The sequence below is a fragment of the Anticarsia gemmatalis genome, chromosome 2, assembly GCF_050436995.1.
Source record: "Anticarsia gemmatalis isolate Benzon Research Colony breed Stoneville strain chromosome 2, ilAntGemm2 primary, whole genome shotgun sequence".
Classification (NCBI taxonomy): domain Eukaryota; kingdom Metazoa; phylum Arthropoda; class Insecta; order Lepidoptera; family Erebidae; genus Anticarsia; species Anticarsia gemmatalis.
The window spans coordinates 10,360,819-10,380,700 of record NC_134746.1 but is presented as its reverse complement, the minus strand read 5'-3'; the positions used below and the strand labels follow the sequence as shown (position 1 = coordinate 10,380,700).

General features: G+C 34.1%; 1 protein-coding gene and 1 non-coding gene across 2 annotated transcripts in view; one reads left to right on the top strand and one right to left on the bottom strand.

Annotated features, from left to right (window-relative positions):
• LOC142984327 (GTPase-activating Rap/Ran-GAP domain-like protein 3) overlaps positions 1-19,882 on the bottom strand; it is a 170,592-nt gene that overhangs the window by 136,471 nt on the left and 14,239 nt on the right. The gene's annotated exons all lie outside the window — the stretch shown is intronic.
• On the top strand, positions 17,995-18,066 carry TRNAP-UGG (transfer RNA proline (anticodon UGG)). Its single transcript has one exon. It is a non-coding gene; the product is annotated as a tRNA-Pro (tRNA).

Here is a 19,882-nt window from a genome sequence, read left to right as displayed (position 1 = left end):
AAATAAATGAATTAAAGTCGATGCGTTTTGCTTGATAAATTGTTTCATTTCACTTAGAATTTATATTAGTATCTGCATCAAACTCAGCAATCCCTCATTTCACATTAGGTCCATTTCATTACGAGCCAGCCCTAAACGAGAATAATAATTTCGTTGCTGATTTAATTTTGTATTAAATTAATTTATTCCATTTATATTCCGACTTAATTATTTGAAGCCTTGATTTGATTTATCGAGATCGTTATGAAATACAAATTTTGTTAGAACCAGCTACTGCCAGCGGCTCTGGCTGGAGGGTACTAAGTATTATATTATTTACCTTAGTTCTTTTAGAATATAAATTATATGCTTTAAATTAACCAATTTAGTGGATTCACCACTTATATAAAATAAAGTTTATTAAACTTAGTACTAATACGTGGATGCGAATCTAAAAAACTCATTTTTACATTGATATCACAAATTATCAAGAAAAAACCCTTGCCCAGCAGTGGGACAGTAAGGGGTTTATTTGTTTAAATTATTATAAAGTTAAATTTTAAGAAACAAATAAAAAAATAAATTTTGAAGTACGTGCTTGTGCATGTTCGAGTTTACGCCACGAAAGTCTTCTTGTTCAATAAATGGAAAATTCAATCCTATTATGTCAATTTGTTATGGGGAAACGTTAGGAAAAGCGTTATATTCAATATTAAATGCGTGATGCCGTGGGAAACCGGCAGGTGGCGCCACCTAAACTGAAGGTAGAATATAACGACGTACGCTGAGTATTTGGCTTATGTAACACTAATCAATCGAAATGTTATTGCATGATTTTGTTATTAACTCGTATACTTGTCAGGCATGTGGATGTTTATTGTATGTGCCCAGTTGAAGGAGGTAGAAACTATTTAAATGATGTCCAGTTTTTCAGTTTTCCAGTGTTACAATTCATTCTCGTTACCAAAGGAAAAAATATAGACGAACAACTTTTTTTTTCGTATAGGTACAGATAAGTAAATGATTTCGTATATACAAAACAAAAAAACATTATCTTCGAAACATGTTTCGTAGTTCTCAGAACTGATTCCCTCTGCCTGTATCTACATGTTTAACATAAACAAATCCGTACAAAACGAGAACAGGGCGACGTAATTACAAAAAAATACTCAGAAATCCGTATTTTGTAAAAAACAAAAGAGTCTTCATCCGTAATTCGGTGTCAGGGATACGAAATGAATTAGTTAAGAAACAAAGGCGGGATGTTAAGACGTGTATAGAGGAGAAAACTCAATTATAGCTACACCATTAATTATGATCAACAAGGTTTTCAAAGAAAATACGTTAACATGTAATCAGGAAAATTGAAGCGAATCTCGGTCCTTAAAAACATCGTATATCATACTTAGTATTGCTTATTCTAGTGAAACAAATAAAGTTAGTATAATATTAGATGCCATCAAAAACATCCTGTAAAAAACCTCAAGTCTCGCAGCGTAAAAAGTGGTGAGATCTATGTAATACCAAGTCGATTAATTTGTTTAGTCTCTACTGAAAGGACCTTCTGTCTTAAGTTATTACATAAGTTATTATCATGCCAATATTAAAAATATTTCACGTTTAAAACAAATAAATCGACCTGGCCATCGCATAATTTGATTATTAGTATGTACCACACTGCACAGCACGACGGGCCAGCAACCGAAATCCTCACTAGGGTCCTTCCGAAAATAATAATTGAGATGAGTATCTTAAAGAAATTAATGCTCCTGAAATTTTAATGGCGAATTTGTGTTTTCATGCGATGACCAAGTCGATTTATTTGTTTTAAACGTGAAATATTTTTAATATTGGCATGATAATAACTTATGTAATAACTTAAGACAGAAGGTCCTTTCAGTAGAGACTAAACAAATTAATCGACTTGGTATTACATAGATCTCACCACTTTTTACGCTGCGAGACTTGAGGTTTTTTACAGGATGTTTTTGATGGCATCTCACTTCTTTTTGTAAAGCGAACATAAGTCCAATTTGTATGGAAAGACGGTAATTTTTTTCATAATTCAACATATTTTCCTATTGAAATGTTGTTCAGTTTCATGGGCTAAACACCTTTAAGTTATGCCTCATACAGTAGGTACCTATGTACACCTATTATTTTCTATTATACTACAGTAATAATTAATTCATTAACTGCAAATGTAACCTTGTAATCCTATATAAATGTATAAGATTACAAAGTTATTCTTGCAGTTAATGTATTTAGAAAACTGGACTGAAATTAGAAAATATTGAAATTTTCCCATGATTAAGATACTAAATTCTATTTGTATTCTAAATTTGAAGCTTCTAAGTCTGCTAGAAATGCCTTAGACTTTTGATGATCGGTGAGTCAGTGAGTCAGTGAATCAGTGAGTGACAAAATTCAAAACTTTAACAAGTTGTCATTCTTAAAGTACTGGTTCAAATTGACTGAAATTTTCAATATACCGTGTTCATACAATGACTGATAAGTCGCTAAAAATTCAGGCTTCTTGTTTTATCCACAACGAAATTATAGGGGGTCGAAAATGGCCTGAATTGCTTCGAGAAAAGATGGTACGGCCGTGCCGCTTTTTTTTGCTCGACTTGCGGGGGCACTGCCGTGCCCCCAGATTATGAGTAAAAATTAGCTAAATTGGATTCCTAATAATGGTGATTGTTATCATACACACTATATTAATATAAGTTTTCAACTTTAATGTTATTACAAATTATCCGTGCTTCGTAGTTTCGCTCGCGTTCACAGTGATTACTCTAAGTCCGCGGGTAATAGTACATAATAATATGTTGTTATAACAGCTTTATTCCTCTTCCAAAATATCATAGGTACACAAAATAACTTTAACTTAAATAACCCAGAATGGATGGATACATGCTACAGTGGAATTCTATGGGAGAGCTGCTTTTACTCTGTGGTGAAATGATATAAGCCCACAATAATAAATATCTTTAAAATCAGACTGCTGGTGGTGCCTGGAAAAGATCTCTTCAGCTATAAATATTAAAATAGATTAACCCAATATATGAGAAGAGTAACTCCACCTATCACCATTAAAAACAATAAACATAAAGTATTCATATTTTTGCCACTCAATCCATAAAAGCAGGCTGTATTTCAGCTTCATTTGAAAGTATGATAACTGCCTTACAGTGAGTATTTTTGTCATTGTTTCAACAGTTATTAAAACACAATGGACTATAAACCTGGGTCTATTTCGCCGACCGAGTGCTTTCGTTCACCGCAAGAAGTAGTCTTACATAAATCCAACGTGTTTAACTTAACAGTACACAGACTACCACCAGTAAAACACACAAATAGCTACAATTAGAGAAATCAAGTGTTTTTAAAATAAACTTTAATTTGGCTTGATGCTTAGGCAAAATAATCAGAGCTGAGATTTTTGGCTACAAGCTATTGATCATCTTTTTGTATGAAAACTTGATCAGCGCCTTTCGTGTGCGCATTAGGGTAGAGTTTGATATTTCTAATGTTCATGAGATTAATCCTTATACTCTTGATAATCGATAATACCGACTGTAGAAGATCACATTACGGCTTGCAACCATAACCAGTGCAACCTGTGCCGGAACATCAAGCAAAATCATAATAAATATGCTTGCTCGCGTAAATCCCCGTGTAATATTATAATAAATTTAACCCATTACTGTCCCACTGCTGGGCAAGGGTCTCCTCCCGTAATGAGGGAGGGGTTAGGCCTTGAGTCCACCACGCTGGCCAAGTGCGGGTTGGGGACTTTGCACGCCCTCAATAAATGTTTTAAATAAATTTTTAGGCATGCAAGGTTTCCTCACGATGTTTTCCTTCACCGTTGGAGCATGTGATAATTATTTCTAATACACACATAACTTCGAAAAGTCATTGGTGTGTTGCCTCGGGTTCGAACCTGCGACCACATGCGAGGGAGGTGTCAACTTATACCACTCGGCTATCACTGCTCAATATTATACATTTTAATCTTGTTCAAGCTAAAATTTACTGGTAACAATTACACTAAACACCTTTGTACGCAGTATCGAGTCGCGTTACGTAAAATAAATCTCCTAAGCTGGCCTTAACGCTGCTCTCGAAATAATCCCGCTTTACGTAGCCGTGTTTAAAGATCTCTCGCATTTCGAAGAATTATCGCATAAGACGTATGTTTAGATATGTATCTACGGGCCAAGCTTTAATATTCAACGTTAAACTGCTATGCATATATTAGCACCATTAATTTGAGATGAAATTAGGTATGCATACATGCTACGTGTAATGTGTATGAGTACTGTAGGCATAATTATGATAATTGCTATGCAGATTATTGCAGTCAGTATTAACAGCTTTCATTTATACGATCATAGCTCGATTCTGATGGTAGATTTTCTATATCTATCGCCAAATTATGCGTGAAAATCTTATCAGCGCACCGTAATCCACAAGAACTATTTTTATAAAATAATGTTCTCAATACTGCATATCTGCAAAATTACCTGAACAAAATACATTACTAATCCTTCAAGTTTCTAAAGGGCTCTGAAATATATATTTTTGAATTACAAATAAAAACCAAACTCTGGCCTTTCCTTCCTATTTTTATGCAAAAAAATGTCGGTCACGCTGATGTTAGCGGTGATATTCCTATATCAAAGGAACAATGAACGAGTGAATGAGAGTGACTACGTCCCGCGAACGAGACCGGTGGGGGAGAGCCGTGAACAATAGACGTGAGAGATTGATGAGTTAATTATGATGAAGAGTTAATCTCTACACGGATTATGCTTACATCCGATTTTGTAATACCACCTCGCTAAACCGGGTAATGAGCGTGTAAACTATAGCTGAGAAAACAGCGGGGAATGAGGGCTTTAAAACGACTTAAAGAAGTTATTTATACGAAGTGAGTTCGTATTTACGCGCATCTAAGAAAAATATACATCGTATTCTAAGTCAAAGGTTGGAAAATAAGACCTTAATGCGACCTACGAAGAATATGATTATATTTTAACTTACTAATGATACGTGTAAAGATTTAAACGGTACGTTCCAGACACTGGATTAAATTCATTCTACATTCAGAGATTACATATTTCTTGAAATTTCATTATAATTTCGTAAGGCATTGTAGTAAAAAAAGTTGTTTAGAAAATGGGTCTACGTAGATGTTTATCTTAGTATTTCAGTCATAAAGTTTGTTGGAACTAGCGCTCGTGAATGAGGCAGTAACCTGGGACTATTTGCACGAATATCAAAAATTTGTAGCCCCGGCACGTTGGGCTACGTATACTTATACCCTTTGTGCTTATTACGTATGTATGATGTAAAACCTGTAGAAGGTTTCTAAGAATAGAATATGTTTGACGTAGTTTTTAAAAGTCGATGACACGGGTACTACTTACGTCAAACATTGTTATACAATAGCACTATTCTGTACCACTATCGACTATCGACCGGCTAGCTATCGACAAATTTTGCGTGAAAATCTGATCAACCCATATAGCGGGCGCTGTAGGAACCAGCTTGTAGTACATTTAAATGTCAAATTCTTGCAAATGTTCATGTTTGTATTAAAATGATGGATGAAATAAATATCTATAATCTACTTCTTCAATATTTTGGTTTGATCAAATCAGACCGGTAAGACACCAGAAGGTACTTTGTATTAAAAAACAACCAGGATTTATTTTTTAAGCGCCATCATCCAGAGTCTCTACTCAACTAAGATATGACGAGATCTAAAGATTTTACATGGTAAGTATAACGCAATATGTACTTTCAGAATATTATACTACCACCAAATGAAAATATAAGGCACATAGTGAACATACACGCTGCAAACAAAAGCATTGCTTTTAGAAAGTCCCTGCAGCAAATCCCGGGAGAGGATACTAGCATATAAGGTAAACGCAACATTACCTAGTGGCTATCCAGGCTTTTATCTTAAAAACGTTACTAGTCTCTCCGGCCCTAACTTCCTTTGTCTTGGAGATATTCTTCCCTTTCCGCTACACGTTTTTGAGACTTTGCTGTCTGTCTTTCTGTTGCCAGGTTGTTTCTTATGAACCGTGTATTTCTGTTGTTATTGTTTCAACAACAAATACAGATAGATAGAATAAAATACATAATTTAGAGGGTCATTTAAAAAATATGGCTCGGTGCCCTTCATGCGCAAGGCCAAATCGCACTTGGCCGAGTTTTTTGATTATGCGCAATATCACAAAAGCATTCCGTTCCAATATGTCTTTGAAAGCACGTTTGTATTCAGTCAGCCGCTGAGTCTTCCGTTTGGTCACCAAAATTGTATTGAAGACGATATTACAATCTGTTGAAGGAGATACTTGTTTGTCTGTCGCAGTTAAGCTTTTTCTTGTCTGACAAATTCTAGGGTGTCGGGGAAATTGCTTGTAGAAAACGCAAGTGGAATGTATAGCTCAAAGAACGATTGTTACTGGCATACAGTTGCCATCAACCATACTTGAATACTAATTAGCACAGTTCTTAATAATCATAGAATAACAAAGCTATGAGAAGTACATTTACTAAAGTTTTTAAGCTCAACGCGAACGCCAATTGCTCAAAAAAGACAATAATAAAACTCATGTACATAAGAAAATTTTATGTACAGTAATTATGATGATACGAGAGTTACCTAGAAAATGGAGAGGTAGAATTACGAGGTCCATTTATGAGCCTGTAAAATATGACGACATACGCGTATGTGAGACATAAAACATTGAATGTAACTTAATTTTCATCCGAGATAATAATTTATCTGCGTGATGAGTGTGACATTTACGAGTGTCGACATTTCAGCGGTAAACATTAAATAGAAAAAGAAAGTAATCCCACATAGCTGTGCCGGCAGCGATAAAATTATTTTATAGCTAAGTACACCACAGTTTTACGAGCCAAACTTTGTTTTAGGTCCGATTTTCCCGTTTCCACTCACGGAGTTGTCCTTCACATCCTGTTATGAGAAGAAAACGACATCAACATCTGGATCCTACATCGCAAGTAGAGAACAAAAGGAAATCGAAAACAAATCTAATATCGCTATCCAATGCTCGGTTTGTGCTATCGACACTATTAAAATAATATGACGAGATGATGGATAGAGCGATGGAATAAAAAATTGTTCGAGAGTTGTGTGGCTCGCTTTTTTATGTTTGAGCTCTCGGTAAGTGGTTGGTATCAAATTATCGCGCGCCACTGCTTCGCTTGATAGATACCCATCCATTTATTTTCGTGTACACAATGTTGTGTTGTAATCATTTACTATGAGTTAAACACATGCTCGAGGAAATACATAGTTTGTAAACAAACAGGAAGTAGGCAAACATTTGTTAATAAGATATTGATTCTATGTCAATTGAATTTTATATTATCGGCTCATTGAGGAGCCACCCACTACTTGCTTATTGTGATGAGTCCTTCAAAGAATAGACCGTTGCCAAGAGATATTAAAATAGTAAGTGATATTGTACAAAAAAATATGTATATTCTAAAAGTGAAACCATGTAGGCAACAAACAATATATAAATCTATACTAATAGTAGGATATATAGGAACTGTTATTTGACACTATTGTGAAAATCTACAGATATAAAATCACTTTCCGAGTAATAATCGCAGCATGAGGTTGCCATCAGTAGGGATATCAAACTTGTCACGTTAAATTGATGAGTCTAACCTCTCGCACCCGACCCAAAAGATAGAGTTCAATAACCTTACAAACCTGAAATTCTGCAGGATATAATAATATATTATGAAGTTTTAATGATAAATAAATAATATCTTTCCTTGAGAAGATTTTTGAGGATGCCTAAAATTTTTAAGTCAGTAATGTTTTCTAATTATCCCTTTCGTATATAAAGATTACTCCTTTTTGAAAACTTTAAAATAACGCGATCAAATTGCATATTTGTTTTAAGATAAGTGACCGCACAAATGTATCAGTGTTGGTGATAAAAGAAACATGATGATGAAGGTGACATTTCAACCGATTTTCGATAATTAGACACAGCACTGTCAAAGAATTCTAGAAAAAATATTGCAAATCCATTTTTACCAGTTTTTGCATAGTCAAAGTCAATTGTGTAGTTCGTAGGTTAATCGTTCGAAGACGTTGGTAAAACTTTACTTGCTCTCAAATGTAAAGTGTCTGGGATCTTAGAGTTTATAATCAACCTTTTGCGTAATACTAGGCCAATTAGTTGCCCCTTTATTCATGAACACTTAATTGAAGCGTTTCAACTATAGGCTGTTAAAAGCGTAGACCGATAATTTTGACAATGAACAGGCCTTGGCGGTAAGGCTAGTAGTTAAGCCCACTTACAAGGTATCAAATCGATTCCTAAGACAATGTAATTTTCTTCTTGTTATTTGCTTTATTAGCAGTTTTTTATATTATGTAGAAATAAATTTAAGAATTTTTTTTTACTTAAACTTAAGTAAATGGCGAAAAATGTTTTGATTTCGATTCTACATCATTTCATAAGAATAGAATTCACTAACTATTGGAATAAATCCTCTATTATATTATAGTTATTATTTACATAATCAGTGACTGTATCAATAATAATAACACATTGTCATATTATGTGTTTATTCGTATTTCACCAAAAGATATATGTATCTGATTATTTGGTTCGCGTTAGTTTCCTCAAATGGCGTCTCGGAATATTCATGAATGCTAATGTACGGGATAAATGTTTTTCTAGCGAATCAACTTAGTGTAAGTAGGTGTTTAGTAAATATGTTTATTGTTTACATAAAAAGGAAATATAAGGTTATAATAATATTGTGATCAAATTAATGTAAGAACCTATCAAGTTCTTCAAGTCACCTCTAAACGCCCTTGATCAGTAAACAGTTACCGAAGCCTCTATTTTTATTTAAGTTGGGATAAAATTAGAAACTTATTCTTAGAAGTATTGATGAAATAATTCCCTTGTGGAAAGTGTCACCAAATACAATAATTGGAAGACTGAAAGGTCATGCGGTCTCCTGGAACTATCTAAAGGATGAGTACTTAAATAAAATAATTTAAAAGGCTTTGCTTAGTTCTGTAATTCTTTATTTATTTAGGACAACCAACAAATATATACTCATGGAATGTACTCTGATCGGAAATGTGATGTCCTAAGGCTTTCGTTGTATTTATTTTTGGCTTGAAATAACACAATAACAAATTACAAATAACAAAATTGAACTTATGTATCGGGTCACTATTATCACAACTTAAGTAAAAAAATCGGTTTTTTACAATATGGACATTCTTACAAAAATAGTAAATTAATTAAAGTTCTAGAAAAACTGCCCGTAATTCACATTTGTAATCACGAACATAAAACATATTTTGAACCAATAGCAGAACAGAAGTACGCGGAAAAATGAAGGGGAGGCTTCGCCCTGCAGTGGAACACTAATGGGTTATAAATAAACAAATGAACAAGCATGTAGACTCGATGCAACCATGTAGTAAATATGAAAGTATTGAAGTAGGAGGCAACAATACATCGGTGAACCAGGTCGTTTATCTACTAGTATCGACTAGCTATAGAGAGTACGAAAATTTGATCAACGCCCCTTGCGGGCTCCATAGGAACTATTTATTTTGTCAGTACAATTTAAATGTCAAGTTCTCGATACTCGACAGAACCAATTGTAGAGAATTGCGCTACAGGTTATAAATAAACAAATTAATAAGCATGTAAACTCGATGCAACCATGTAGTAAATATGAAAGTATTGAAGTAGGAAGCAACAATACATCGATGAAGCAGGTCGTTTATCCTTGTCAAGTATCGGTGGCTCCATTCGCAGCTAAAGTTTGTTCCGCGCGATTTTCCGCCCCAACTCGTCTCTATGCTTCATAGTGATTTAGCGAAACGTAATCGGATTTCAACTCGCCGTCAATGGAAATATAACCTTGACATTATGAAAGATTGATCTTGAGATAGTTACTGTTTTGTCTAGCTTATTTGATACAAGTTGGACAATGGGGCGAATTTTATCGTTTTGAACGAGAATTAAATCATTTGTTTATTTTATTACTATAGGGTTATTGTTAGCTTTAGACTTTCGATATGTTAAATTGGTAATATAAAGGTTTATTTTATCTGTGTAATATTTGGTAGCATACTATAACAGAAATATGTTTTCATAAGGAATTTCCTTTGGTGTTACCAATATTAAAGTCGGTAAACCTCTACTAAAATAAAGCATTTAAAATACGATAACTCATAAGAGAATTTCGTACAATAAAAGTAGTATATTATGGAAATCATGAGCTGAACTACTTAATAATCATTATACAAATACATACGCGATTTCTAATTTGGTTGTTTTAGGAAAACCCATTAATGCATACTCGTTTCAATCCCCTAGATAAATCGTTTTCACGGAATAATGAGATGAGTACAGCTGAAAATGCACGGCGGGAAATTGAAAATATGAGTCGTCCCGACAGCGAGTCTGGACCAATAAAATTTTATCTCAGCAACCGAAACACGAAGGAAAAATATACGAGAAAATCCGCAAAACACGTACTTTAAATCGGAACGTCTAATGAAAGGCGAGGTCATTTCCAGCTCGTCTTAACTCCGTTCGATCCACAAAAGATATATCTTCCTCTTCGTAATCCTACCCAGCTTTTATGTTTCACAAACTACTGGAACCTTTTTGTAGACCGAAGTAGCGAGAAATTACTAAATATCTGCGAGTTACATGAGTTAAAGTATGGATGCTAGAAGTAAGATGTAAGCTTATTGAAGATATTTGTCGTTTCTTTTTGGTGTTATTGTGTTTATGTGACAACTATAACAGCTGAATTAAATTCTAACTTACTACTTATAGATTACTTATTTGTTATTTTCTGTTTGTCTTGTGTGTGATAGCGTTAACACTAAAATATTTCTTGTGGTAATTAGCTAATATAACCGTTAAATTTATTTGCAACAAAAATACATCGTTATTTCAAACTGTATTAAACATGGTTCCTATTGCAACATGCTAGTTGTCTATTTCAAGAAAAAAACATAACTGCGCATAATAAAGACATAATTCTTGTACTTAATAAATAATTAATGAACAAAATTACCTAGTTGAATAACAAAACGGGATATGATATAAGTTTAATCGCAAGGTAGGTCGCGTAATACATTGATCATGTTCATAAATTATTCAGTTCCAACCGTAGCAAATCGTACACTGGCAGTAAAACGATTTTTATGTACATACACACTGAAATACCTTATTCATACTGTTGTTTACTTGTTTTAAGAGGTAATACACTATTTCCTGTATAGGAAAACAATCAATTTCGCTATGTTTATACATAGCTCAGCAACTTTTTCCGTAAAAATGTTTGTGCGTTTGTTTGTTAGGAGTAATCTCTGACGGCGGTTCTCAAAGCCTTATCTATCCACTGATTACTTACTAGAGAAAAGCATTGTCTATCTTGATTAATGATTTATCATTTTGACGTAATAATCTAAATAGCGATCTAACTTTGACGGAACATTCAAAATGGCCGCATAAATACTACTAAAATGTCACAAATACTGAAGGACGAAGGAGATTAAATATTCCACAACCGGCTAGCTATCGAGAAATGTATGAAAATCTGATCAGCGCCTCTAACGGGCGCCGAAGAAACTATTTCTGCAGTACATTTTAAATGTCAAACTTTAAATACTCTATTTTGCTACTGAACCTTGAGCAAGCTAGAGTAAAATATTAATGAACTTTACATAAACCGCGACGGTATTTTGCTTTAGAATACAAACATTAGCCACAGGTTTGTTTGTTTTCGCGCTGCCTTCAGCTACAGTTGTAAATAATATTCGTTCATTAGGTACGCCTGTTTGAACCACAATTACCCTGTATGAAGTGCGTTTTACAACAATATAGATAATTACTATCATTTCTCGGCTATTATTATTGCCGTTATATAGTAGATTGTTCGCTTTATTACCGAACAAAATGATCGGTATGAATACTTATTAGATATTTTGATAGACGTATGTATTTACTAATAATACTCTACATACATAAAAAAACTAAAGATTTATTTGAATACTACTATAAGGTTACTGGAATGACAAAATGTTATAAAAACCAAACGCTGCGAAAATTACTGTAACTTTTCATCGCACTGCTACATTTTTCCCGTCACTAAGTCGGTTGTTTGGTGTCATACTTACATGATTTAATGACTTTAAAAGAAACGTTGTTTTCCATTACACATACATTAAATCCGGTAACTAGTTTTGTATGAAATATATATGTTCTATAAGTATTTTTGGAGAATAAGTGAACAAAGTCCTTACTATTTTATTAAGCGCCTAACTACTTAATAACTATGTTTAACAAGGCGTCTATACGATCGCAAGTACTGTATTTTACACTTTATAAAGATTACGAAAGATTGTTTTCGCGTGTCATTGCCCCTTAAAGATTCGTTTGAGAAAACACGTAGTGGTTCTTATGTAAGTATTTGTAATTTAAATTCTCAGCTTTCAGTAACAAGGCGCTCTGAAATGTTACTACCAACTTTGTTTCAAACATTTTGTAAGACATTCTTTGTGTTATTTACATAATTATCAGCGGTTCGAACGTTTACCGCGAAATTATTCTGAATATATTTTTATGGACATTATGAAGATGCTTTCTCGACATTTTTTCAGGAAAGTCGTAAGATAAATCAAACCCTAAGTCACTTTCTGATATGAATCGCGATAAGTTTAGTGATTTAGTAATGCTGACTACATTATATTTTTTAGAAATATTATATGACTAGCAGCCCGGTCCGACTTCGCCCGGGAATAGTAATAGTTTGCTAATCCCATTTCCGTCAACCCCATAAAAACCTTGTCCTGACGATTACAAACACATTAAACAAGAAATTTCCAACTTGGTGCACTTGTTTTAAGTAATGCGCGTATATAAATTTCTGTGATCCATTTTTCTTTATATGTATATTTATATTACCAACGAATTGAAACTACAACACGCAATTTTTTAAAGGCAATAATTTGTACTAACTAATATATGGCTACAACGAGGATACAAATTGTTCTCATAATTTCTAACCACATTTAAAATACTGTACCTACTAAGATCGTAATAAATCAGCCTACATATTTTTTACACGCATTACAATTAACGTACTAGAAGCTTTATTACTTAAAATTGTGATTAATAGCCCTACGCCGGGTAATCGTAACTCATATTAGACCGGCCTCAAATTTACACAGAAACCTCACAATCCCGCCCAAGATTAATTATCTTCTACAATTGACCTACCTACGTGTTACATAACGTTTTAGAAAACATATTCAAATTATAATTTTCAGTCAATTGTACTTTTAGAGCAAACATGCCTAATACCTAATATTTCACGCAGTCTAAGGTAAAATTCATGTTCCCATTAGCTCCCGTATTTCTAATATAGAAATTAAGTCCTAACTCAAATACCAGATATTTCTATAGATACTTATTAAAACTATGACTATTTTATAATCATAACGGAGGACTTTTTCAAATTCCACCACTGTCCAAGCACATGTCAAGTCTTAACCATTTTTTTTTATGTATAATTAATAGAATACGGGAATTAAGGTAAAATGCGTGTTCGCGTTAATTCCCGTATTCTATTATACATTAAACATGCAACGCGAGAGTTTAAAAGTTATCATTTTTTTATAGCTATGTCGACGACTAGTTTTTTAACTCCACTGCCAAATCGAACAGCTATGTTCGACCCTAATTAGACGTACTTAAGCGGTGAAGTACTCTAATCAAACTCCGTTCATGGTTAAAAAGCGAAAGAAAGCTGCAGGCATTGCACAATTTACATATAAATAATTCACAGTTTGAACTTTTATTGTGGACTTACGGACTGCTATTACGGCAATGAACAGTCATTTACTGAAATTAAAGGAAATTAGTCAAAGAATTTCTATGACAGTAATTCTAAGTTTAGTTTGATTGATCGATGGAAACGTGGTCAGTTTTATTTGTGCCTTCTTTCTTTTGACAAGCCACCACGATATCTAGAGATAATTCGAAGTCACGTAAGTCACACATAGGCAAAGAATCTGGGAGGCGATTCCTACCACTACCTACTATCACCTAGATTATAGAACTGACTAGCGCCTTTAGCATAGTTTAGCAAGTAACAAGTTTCTGCAACCGATTTTAAATATGGAAAATTACTCTACTACCTACGTTCAAGATGAGTTAAGTTAGAATACACTAGAGGGTGCTGATCAGTTTTCATACAAATTTTCTCACTAGTGGTAGATATTTGTCCTTATAAATGTATGACATCGATTCGCTGCCAGGGTTCTTTATTCCGCTACTAATCTCCGTCACACTAAATCCCGAAGTTTTCGATCACAAGTCTAGAAGAACCCATTTATTACTGTCTGATTCCTAGATACAATCTTATATTCAGTAATATGTTCATTCGATAGAGCATAATATAATTATTATCCAGGTCTTAGAAGTGAGTAATTTTGAACCCAAGTCCTTTATTCCGTTTCAACACTACCCGTTATCTGAAGACATCAGAATAATTACTAAAATAAACGTCATTATTCCATTTAGCTTTTATGAACCTATGCATCCACAAAAACATTAATAAGATTTATTTACGTAATTCCAAAGAATAATATATTTTTAGGCACGACAGAGAATCGTTGATGACAGACTAGTGAATATTGCGATTGTCCCTTTGACCATCCTCCAAATTGGTTCCTTACATCGCCAAGTCACGCTTGCAGTAGTTTCTTTGTAATATTTTCCTCAAAACAACAATAAACATGCAAACCGGTAGCGGCAATTTCCTTACTCTTTTTATGCTTGATTCCAAAGGACCGGGTACAAGTTATGGCCAGTTACGTCACTACTAACTGCCCTCTCGTTTTTATGGGCTGACGTGGTGTAACTACAATATCCTGTAGCGTGATCGACGGTGTAAGGGTGACGACACACGTGCTGAGACACATTTAGACATGAAAGTGGTAGTTAGTGTAACTTCTAAAATATTGGTACTGGGAAGAACAGACACGATTGTATGAAAAAGATCTAAAATAGTCACTAACATGATTATAGAAAATCATCTCACGAAGAATACGTTCGTAATAACGTTCGTTAACATTTACATTTTTCTGTAGCAGCCCGGAGTTTGGTACCGTGTCCAGTAAAATGGCAATAAGCTCGTCCCTATTTCGTGCTATTTCTAATGGCGAAATGTGAGTGTATTTCGATACACCTCTGCCTACATCTTCGGGTATGACAGGCGTGATATTATTTAAGCATGTATGTATTACAAACTTATCTTATGTAAAGTCACCAGTATAGTATTCCCTTAACGCACTAGCCAGGGCACGAAACGGGTCAGGCGTCATAAATCGGTCGGCCATGCAACGAGATCACCCTGTATAGCTACGGCACTAGTGAAGACTAATGCGTTACTTGTACAACGTGTCAACGTGTAGAAAATAATTATAAAACTAACAAATGAACGAAACTACGAAACTTGAGACTGCTGTACGTCCTTTTAAGAATTTGACATGACACACATTTTTATAATATTAAGTACCTTTGTGTCTGACTCTCTGTATGTTCGCAAAAATTCTAACTGTACCGAACGGATTTTCAGGCGATGTTCGCCAGTATACAGAGTGATTCTTTAACATAATGTAAGACGGGCAAAGTAATTTAGTAAATATTATGCAATAGTAATCAATAAATAGTTCTTGGTTGTGTCTCCTTTTACTTTTATTTGGCCTCGCTGTTTATATGTTTGTCAATGTCTACGTGACAAAAGACTACTTACTAAATATGAAAATAAAATCCACACACCACCTCACAGAACACTACTTTATGTACACGGGTACCTATTTCTGTCGACTTATTAAATAGAAAGATATTTTATTACACGTGGAGGCATCTTACATGCAAGAAATTTCAGAACGCTTTGTTACGCAGTCCTTTGAACATTAGAAGGAGCTCGTATGAATACCCGCGCGCCGGCTGAATTTTCGGCTTCTTATTGGTTGTCAAAACTTCGTCACACGGCTTATGCGAAATTATATATTATACATATTGTTTACTTTATTGATCAGACAATTTGAGTCATTGACCTTCTTTGACATTAAATTTGCTTAACTGAAAAGTTTGTATACTATATTGTAATTTACCATCAACGGTAACTAGATAAAAGTCTGTATATAGGTATTAGACAGATATCAAATTTTTAAGAAACGGGCGCGGTTTCAAGAACCTTTATCCTTCTTCATTTTTCTTCTTCTTCTTGGCTCTTAAACGAGTGTTTTGTAATTTATCCCAGTCTATTAATGAGGACCCTAGTTCCTGTATTTGCTTAATGCTTGTCATCATAGATATTTGTCTGTTAGAGAAGTATTATAAAAATGCCTAAAAATCCTGTGAGCGTAGTATACACTATACACATACAAATGAACATATAACTAACACAAATATACATACATATAAATACGATAGCTATTGTGTTTATTATGCAATCGTTAAACCCCTGCACGCTATAATCGATTTGAATGCGTTCAGATGTGACTCGATGTGAACGAATGATATGAGATTCTAGTTTTAGATTTAATAAAGAGTAACATATATTATGTTGTATGTGATACTAAGTATTCAGTTGTGCTTGTGATGTAATATTTCACTTTGGCAACTACTTACAACTGTTTTTGAAATTAGATGATACATCTATTTAAATATTAGTTTAAAACGATGGTTTGATCAGAAATTTTCCGCAGCATTCACTTATTTTTGTTGAAGAACCTTACGTTTCTATTCCTATCCTTTAAATAGGTTTTGTTCTCAACCCGTCAATGTATAGAAGTCTAAGATAGAGATAGTCTTATTTCACTTGAGTAAGGATTTTCCGTATAGATATAGGCTGAAAACTACGTAGCGGTAGAAGGGATCTAGATGAAGTTGTTGAAAAGCATAACTATTTCGGGGATTTAAAAGTTCAAAAACTTTTTATGCGACACATTTTTTTTACGAAAGCAGCATAAATGAATATTAAATTAGACTAACCCCACTCTAGGGTAAGAGTGACATTTATGTTTAAATGACAATAAACACGTCTTGATGTTTTGTAGGTCATACGGCTGTAATACCCACCTTTATTGCACTGGTACACGTTTTGTCCATTACTATCTAAATAATGGGCGAACCATGTACCTTTGAAGGCAATAAATACAACATTATGTTCTATTTCTCTAGTAGTCACATAACTTATGACAGTTGCTAAAAAGTAACGGAAATTAAATCGGAACTGATGTTCAATTTAGACAAAACAAAACGATTGTTTACTAAATGGGTCATTTATATTGCCACACAGGTCATAAAAACAGGCGTCTATGGTTTGTCGTTACATCTAGCAACGGGAAAATAATTGAAATGCGCGTTAGTCAACAGTAACAACAATTAAAATACTAAGTAATCTATGGCAACTGAAGATATCTGAAACACGGTCTTAAGACTTAATTTCTTACAGGATATAAGAACATAAAGCTGTACTTTAATATTACCATTACATAAAAATCGAACCATGAATCTTGCGGTCAACCGTAGCCCTCAGACGCAACGAACGCATCAACCATCAAGGCGGCAACGCTTCTTACTATAAAAATACACAATCCACAGTGTAAACAACAAATAAACTTCTAATACTCAGAAAAGAGAAAACATTTTATAGGCACCTACTTATTTACACAGACATAGTGTGACATTTCCAAATATAATCGACCGTGACCTTTGACCTTTAAGCGATAATGTCTCATTAACGTCGCGATGTTAACATTCCGAATCTAATCATGTTTTGAAAATAACTATCAACCGTAAAAAACAGCCTTTTATGCTGTTTGAAGAAATATACACCGATTGTGATGTTTCGTTTCAATGGTAATTTACAACTGGCTCGTTGGTCTAGGGGTATTATTCTCGCTTTGGGTGCGAGAGGTCCCGGGTTCAAATCCCGGACGAGCCCAAACAATCTTTTTTGAAGCAATATATTACAAAGAATTGTTCAAGTTACATTTCCGTCAAATGAGGTTATTAACATAGTACCAAATACACATTATTTTATATAATGACTTTTAACCATTAAGTAGAGACACCATTTTATAAACGTGCTAATAATGATAAATAATATCACACAAATCCTGCAAGAGTATCTTAAAATTATTGATTAATTAAATATCTCTTTTTTATATTTTTTTAAGTTAAATTTACAGCGCCCCAGACATTGTTCCTGTAACTAGGGCACTACTGCAGCGAGTGCATTTCACGTTGCAGCGAAGGTTCGCGTTTAAACTGACAGATGGCGCTGAAGTCATTGTCGCAAGCCTCTTAGGAAAACGCTCTTACTGACAATAAAATAACGGCTATATAAACGTGTATATAAACATTTATACGTAAATAAATAGTAAAAATAGAGTAAAATTGGATTTGATACAAACGGGAGAACATAGATTAAACTTTCTGGTTCGTTTTTTAGCTCAATAATGTACTTTTTCCGTGTTACGTACGATTAAACTACCTGGAACCGGTTTTGTTCCGAGAAAACTGAAGCCACCTATCCTAATATTATTGTGTGAAATCGAAATATATGGAGACTCTTTATACTCTACGGCAATAACTATAGGGTTTGTTTACTTATATTTTGACATGGTATTATCAAAATATCAACTTAGATTCTACAACTCATTAAAACCTATGGAAGATGCAACCAACTATGTCTTCGACGCATGTTTTATAGAATAACTAAATAAAGTGGCATTCCTAGAAATACTCCCGACAAAGGCACAGCTAGTTAATTCGCTAAACGGGACCACTTATAGCCAGAACACCATGAATAACACCGATATCAATCATTTAAAAATACAATACATACTCCGCAACGATGTCACGCTAGACCATCATCGATCGTTACGAAAATAGAGCGAAGAAAACTTATAATATGAGGAACAAGTAACATCGTTCTTTATGAAACTAATCTTCACTCTTAAAAGTTCGACAGGCATTTTTTTGTTTGACAGTTTCGATATAAAGTTACTAACGAGGAGAGACACGATATTTGGAAGACTGGCAGTTGACTGGTAGGTATTGTATATTTTTAAAATAGTTTCCTGCATCGTTAGTGTCAAATTTCATATAATGATTCATGTAGGTAATAGGACGTTCGGTAGTTATGCAGTCTTAATAGACTTAAACACATTTTTGGGTCGAGAAAAGGCGATGCTGCAGTAGAAGACTATGGTCTCCAATTTCTATGGCTACGGATCTCAATCAAGACCTTCCTTTTTAACCGACTTCCAAAAAGGAGGAGGTTCTCAATTCGAATGCATTTCGTTTTTTTTTGCTTTTCAACGAATACGGGTTTAAACGGAAGTAGTAGTCCCAACGAAATATAATGCTTGTCTATGTCCTGTAACACAAGTATTGTAGTATTTAATTTCTGTATTTAACTATGACAATGGTCCTCCCTATTAGGATATCAATATTCAGCACCAAACCGCTTCATACAAAATACTTTCTTTGTAAACCAAATCAACCTCGAAATATAAGCAAAGAAAACGGTTTCTACACATCTAATAGTTGTCTACAAGGTTGAATGAACTAACGACTGGTAAATAACGGGCATCGTCAGAAAAGGATCGCCGAGCGACCCTTTCACAGTACACAAACTTGTTCAAGAAAGGTTTTAGTGCCAATGAATTATTTATGTAGCTTCATGAAAATGTTGTAAATGGATAGCTGGAAGACACGAATAAACTATTTAAGAAATGGAATACTACTACGCA